Below are 6,645 nucleotides of genomic sequence, written 5' to 3' on the forward strand. Positions count from 1 at the left end.
GCGGGTGAAAAAAGTCCAGATCTGCTTGATCTGCAAGGGGGGAAAAAACTCTTTCATGATGCTGGACGTAAACTTCGTACCTTGGTCTGTCAAGGTCTCGTTCGGATGCCCACCCGGCTAAAGAGGTGGAACAGCTCCCGGGCGATTCCCTTGGATACCGCCGCCCGTAGTGGAATGGCCTCGGGATACCGGGTGGCATAATCTACTATCACCCGGATGTACCGGTGTCCTCGTGCTGGTTTAACCAGGGATCCCACTATGTCCATGGCGATGCGTTCAAAGGGCACCCCGATGATCGGTAGGGGGACCAATGGGCTTCGGGAAGTGGGCTTTCGGGGCTGTGAGATGACACTCCGGGCAGCTGTAACAGTAGATGTCCACGGCCCTCCTCATCCCGGGAGGCGATCCGTTCCCGGGTCTTCTCCATTCCCAGGTGCACGCCCAATATGTGGGTGTGGGCCAGCTGAAGAATGTTTCCCACGTACAGTTGGGGCAGTAATAATACCTCTCGAAGTTCCCCCTGTTGGCGTGACACCTTATACAAAAGGTTATTCTTGATTTGGAAATGGTGGTATCGCCAGTCACTCACTCCCGGAAGTAGCTGTCCATCCACCGCTATCATTTGGGCTGCGGCAGATTTCAAGTTCGGATCCTCCCACTTGGCCATCCCGAATTGTCCCCTCAGTTGGCCCCCAGCGGGGGTCTCGACTGGACCCTCGAAATCGAGGAGGGGGAGGATGGGCTCCTCTTCCAGAGGTTCCCCAGGGGGTTCGGGTTCCGGTGCCCCCTCCAACTCCGGAGCCGTATACCCATGCTGGTTAACCGGTTGCTTCCGGGCCACACAGGCTATTGGTCGTCCCCGCTCTCTTCCTCGGCCGGCTCGTACCTTCTTCCTCAACTCGTGTCCCCATAGGGCTGTGAACAGAGGACAATCCCGTCCCAATAGGAGAGGTACCGGCAGTTCTGGCACTGCACCCACTGTAATCTGGCGGCTCCCTCCCTCTCTTTGTGGGCTATACTCGGCCTTGTCTCAGAATGGTAAGTTGGTGGTTGAAGATATCCCTTTAGTGGTGTGGGGGCTGTGCTTTGGCAAAGTGGGTGGGGTTATATCCTTCCTGTTTGGCCCTGTCCGGGGGTGTCATCGGATGGGGCCACAGTGTCTCCTGAACCCTCCTGTCTCAGCCTCCAGTATTTACGCTGCAGTAGTTTATATGTCGGGGGGCTAGGGTCAGTTTGTTATATCTGGAGTACTTCTCTGGTCTTATCCAGTGTCCTGTGTGAATTTAAGTATGCTCTCTCTAATTCTCTCTTTCTCTCGGAGGACCTGAGCCCTAGGACCATGCCTCAGGACTACCTGGCATGATGACTCCTTGCTGTCCCCAGTCCACCTGGCCGTGCTGCTGCTCCAGTTTCAACTGTTCTGCCTGCGGCTATGGAATCCTGACCTGTTCACCGGACGTGCTACCTGTCCCAGACCTGCTGTTTTCAACTCTCTAGAGACAGCAGGAGTGGTAGAGATACTCTTAATGACCGGCTATGAAAAGCCAACTGACATTTACTCCTGAGGTGCTGACTTGCTGTACCCTCGACAACTACTGTGATTATTATTATTTGACCATGCTGGTCATTTATGAACATTTGAACATCCTGGCCATGTTTTGTTATAATCTCCACCTGGCACAGCCAGAAGAGGACTGGCCACCCCTCATAGCCTGGTTTCTCTCTAGGTTTCTTCCTAGGTTTTGGCCTTTCTAGGGAGTTTTTCCTAGCCACTATGCTTCTACACCTGCATTTCTTGCTGTTTTTCTGTACAGCACTTTGAGATATTAGCTGATGTACGAAGGGCTATATAAATACATTTGATTTGACAAGTTGCGGTTTTGTCTCACCAGGGGTGATGTTCACGTTCGTGTTTATCATCGAAGGAATGAGCGTTACACCGAGGCCTGGAGGTGGAGGGTCCGTCATGGTCTGGGGCGGTGTGTCGGCCTGAGCTTGTTGTCATTGCAGGCAATCTCAACACTGTCCTCCCTCATGTGGTACCCTTCCTGCAGGCCCATCCTGACATGACGTTCCATGATGACAATGACACCAACCATACTGCTTGTTCTGTGTGTGATTTCCTGCAAGACAGTAATGTCAGTGTTCTGCCATGGCCAGCAAAGATCCCAGATCTCAATCCCATTGAGCACGTCTGGGACCTGTTGGATCGGAGGGTGAGGGCTAGGGCCATTCCCACCAGAAATGTCCGGGAACTTGCAGAGTGGGGTAACATCTCACAGCAAGAACTGGTGCAGTCCATGAGGAGATGCACTGCAGTACTTAATGCAGCTGCTAGCCACACCAGATACTGACTGTTACTTTTGACCCCCACCTTTGTTCAGGAACACATTAATCCATTTATGTTAGTCACATGTCTGTGGAACTTGTTCAGTTTATGTTAAAATTATTGAATCTTATGTTCATACAAATATTTACACATGTTAAGTTTGTTGAAAATAAATGCAGTTGACGAGAGGACATTTCTTTTTTTGCTGAGTTTATTCATGCACCAGAAGAGACTAATTGACCCTTTCGGTTTCGATTGACTTCGCAGTATGGCAAACAGTTACTATTAAAAATTTTAAAAACATTATTTCAAGTGCATCTTTGTGGAGTATTATACAAAGATATTTGGTAATCGACATTCATGACAACGATTGTCTGTGGCTGTTTAAAATCTCTTTCAAGATAAGAAATGTAGGTTAACAACCCAGCTTAACAGAGTTGATGCAGAGCCTTTATTGCAATAGGAGGCTCTGAGTTGATGTGCCTTAGTTGTTGTCATTGGAAATAAATATGCTATTTATAAAGAGATGCTATTTTCAGTTAGCGTTTTCAAATAAAGCATTTAACCTTTTTGACAGCTGAAAGGATAGAACAGCTGTCAAACCAAGACAACCAGAATCAGTCAGAGCTTGTGTTCCTGCCTTTGCTATAATAAAAATGTTAATTCTTATCTGTCAAGATGGCAAGAGTTCTAAAGAAACAGTAGGAGCAAGAAAAAATCATTTACAGAGGCAAGAATCTTGAAAAGTATATTTTTTAATTGTGTTACTTCCTTCAAAATTTGAGGGTGCTGTTTTTGGTTCGCACACGATCAGAGTCAGTAGTAGCTCTTGTCCAGCTGAACTGTGGTGTCTTACAACTACCAACGCAAGCACAGGTGAACTGGAAGGCTGAACCTGCTAGCACAAATACCTCATTTCCACGAGGTGATATGGCGACTTCTTCTATCTGACTACAGACTACAAAACAACAAGACATACATTAATTGAATACATAAAATATCCAAAGCATAAATGGAATTAATAATATGAATTTATTGATCAGAGAAAATATGTTTACCTGTGACATGGAAGAAGGCACACAGTTGAAGAAGTTGCATCTTTTTCATATCCAGTTAGAATATTGAGCTTGAATGTAAAGTTTTGCTGCAGAGCTTGGCCACTCGATGTGCAAGGTATCCTCCCTTTACTTTAAAAAGACTGGACATTCCAGGATTCTGATGCCAAAAAGGGCTAAGCTAGATCTTTTCCTGTTATTATGGGCTCCTTAAGTCATTTCCAAATGGAAATAATGATGGTGACAGGAAACCGTGTGTGTGTGTGTGTGTGTGTGTGTGTGTGAAAGTGATGATAAAGAAGCCCCTAGTCTCCTGTAATGGCCAGATGTGACACAAAGTTTTGCACTTAAAAATGTTGCTTTATTAAAATGAACACAAACTGATTTACAATTAGCATATAACACTATTACAACCATGGTCCATAAAACAGTATATTGAAAAATACATGAAACTAGACAAACTAGTGTTATACACAATGTTGTTACAAATATTTTACTAATTTGTTGAGTGTGCTTCCAGTTGACAGTGTATTCCATAATGGACCTACAGAATAACGCTGTAACAGCATCACTAACATTTTCCAATTGAGAGTAACATTATAGTGTATTTTTTTTATTGCGTTGTCAGGTAGGCTTTCTAAAACACTGTAGCAGCTGTATCCTTACAATAACCAATGTCATAGCAGTTCAGATTATGTTCAATTCATCTCGGCCAAAAATGTGACTATTTTGTCTTGGGAGAAGCTGAGATATTGTATTCATGGTAATGGGCTCAACTCCAACTGCAGACCCTCTCCAAAATTCTCTCTTGAGCATGGATCGGAAATATAGACTATGCGCGCAGCGCGCCTGTGGTGATGCTACAGAGTGCAGACACTAGCTCAACAAAGACCTATAAGAAGAAGAATGGAGCAGCACGCAGGTTCATGTTAACACTTAGCCTACACATCTAGCCTATTGCACCCAGTGTCTTCATTAATATTGAATGATTTCCAGATACTGAAATAACTAGAAGCGCAAATAGGCAGGTTAAACAGGGGAAGGCCCTGGGCCCAGGCCAAAAGAGGGCCCAATAGGCAAAAAATAAAACAATAAACAAATATATACAGTATATATTATATATACAGTATACAGTTGAAGTTGGAAGTTTACATACACCTTAGCTAAATACATTTAAAATCAGTTTTTCACACTTTAGTCCTAGGAAAAAGTCAGTTAGGATCACCACTTTATTTTAAGAATGTCAGAATAATAATAGAGAGAATGATTTATTTCGGCATATATTTCATTCATCACATTCCCAGTGGGTCAGAAGATTACATACACTCAATAAGTATTTGGTAGCATTGCCTTTAAATTGTTTAACTTGGGTCAAACATTTTGTGTAGCATTCCACAAGCTTCCCACAATAGGTTGGGTGAATTTTGGCCCATTCCTCCTGACAGAGCTGGTGTAACTGAGTCAGGTTTGTAGGCCTCCTTGCTCGCACACGCTTTTTCAGTTCTGCCCACAAATGTTATATAGGATTGAGGTTGGGTCATTGTGATGGCCACTCCATTACCTTGACTTTGTTGTCCTTAAGCCATTTTGCCACAACTTTGGAAGTATGCCTGGGGTCATTGTCCATTTGGAAGACCCATTTGCAACCACGCTTTAACTTCCTGACTGATGTCTTAAGATGTTTCAATATATCCACATAATTTTCCTCCCTCATGATGTCATCCATTTTGTGAAGTGCACCAGTCCTTCTTGCAGCAAAGCACCCCCACAACATGATGCTGCCACCCCCGTGCTTTACGGTTGGGATGGTGTTCTTCGGCTTGCAAGCCTCCCCCTTTTTCCTCCAAACATAACGATGGTCATTATGGCCAAACAGTTCTCTTTTTGTTTCATCAGACCAGAGGACATCACTCCCAAAAGTACGATCTTTGTCCCCATGTTCAGTTGCAAAGCGTAGTCTGGCTTTTTTATGGCTGTTTTGGAGCAGTGGCATCTTCCTTGCTGAGCGGCCTATATCAGGTTATGTCGATATAGGACTCGTTTTACTGTGGATATAGATACTTTTGTACCTGTTTCCTCCAGCATCTTCACAGGTCCTTTGCTGCTGTTCTGGGATTGATTTGTACTTTTCGCACCAAAGTATGTTCACCTCTAAGAAACAGAACGCGTCTCCTTGTTGAGCTGTATTTTTTATTTTTTATTTATCTTTATTTAACTAGGCAAGTCAGTTACGAACAAATTCTTATTTTAAATTATGGCCTAGGAACAGTTTGTTAACTTCCTTGTTAAGGGGCAGAATGACATATTTTTACCTTGTCAGCTCGGGGATTCAATCTTGCAACCTTTCGTTTACTAGTCCAACGCTCTGACCACTAGGCTACCTGCCGCCCCAATAGTATGACGGCTGTGTGGTTCCATGGTGTTTATACATGCTGTGGCAGACCAGGGGGTTGGGTCAAGACGTTTACACAGATCAGACACAGACAGAGTATGATTAGGGTGTTTATGAAATAATAAATCAAAAGAAAAGGATAGATCTCCCCATGAGACCCTCTCTGGGATACCGTCTTCTGGGCTCCGGGTCTTGCTGTATCCTGTCGGGCACACAAACTCAAATTCCCTCGTCTTTGCTCGGGCACCGTCTCCAACTACACGGATGTCATCTTACTTCCCCCAGTCCTCTCCTGTGTGATGCCCTTCTGGCAGCTTTATGAGGCTTGTACAGCTGGTGAGCAATCAGACATTGATTACTCACAAACTCCCCAATCACCCCCAATTAGTCCTTGGCGGAGAGCCCGTCGAGACCTGGCACGTCCAGCAGATGGAGCCATCGCCTTGTGATGTACACTCCGTTTGTCACCAGGCCTCGACGAGTCTCCCCCTGGTAGCTGACCTGCTGTACGCAACTTCACCCCCCCCCCCAGCTATGTCGGGGAGGGGACTGTCATCAGTGCGACGTAGGTCTCCCTTCTCGATAGGTCATCTGCGTTTCCATGCTTCGCCCCTGACCGGTGCACAACAGAAAAAGAGAAGCGTTGAAGGGACAAGAACCACCTGGTGACCCGATCGTTTATGTCCTTTCCCCTGGCCATCCAGATCAGGGGAGCATGGCCAGCATTTCCCCTGGCCAGAGCGTGACCAGGGTGAAGTGGGTACCCAACAGGTAATACTTGAGAGTGTTTAGCGCCCACTTCACCGCTAGACACTCTTTCTCCACAATGGAGTACTTCTTCTCTCTAGGAACCAGCTTTCTGCTGATGT

General features: G+C 45.5%; 1 long non-coding RNA gene across 1 annotated transcript; it reads right to left on the reverse strand.

The window, feature by feature from the left end:
- Nucleotides 1-3,066: 3,066 nt before the first annotated feature.
- Nucleotides 3,067-4,437, reverse strand: LOC116373958 (uncharacterized). The gene is made up of 2 exons (XR_004209653.1): nucleotides 3,388-4,437; nucleotides 3,067-3,287 (listed from the first exon to the last, which is right to left on the reverse strand). It is a non-coding gene; the product is annotated as an uncharacterized LOC116373958 (long non-coding RNA).
- Nucleotides 4,438-6,645: the final 2,208 nt, after the last annotated feature.

This window comes from Oncorhynchus kisutch, linkage group LG4 (genome assembly GCF_002021735.2).
Source record: "Oncorhynchus kisutch isolate 150728-3 linkage group LG4, Okis_V2, whole genome shotgun sequence".
Classification (NCBI taxonomy): domain Eukaryota; kingdom Metazoa; phylum Chordata; class Actinopteri; order Salmoniformes; family Salmonidae; genus Oncorhynchus; species Oncorhynchus kisutch.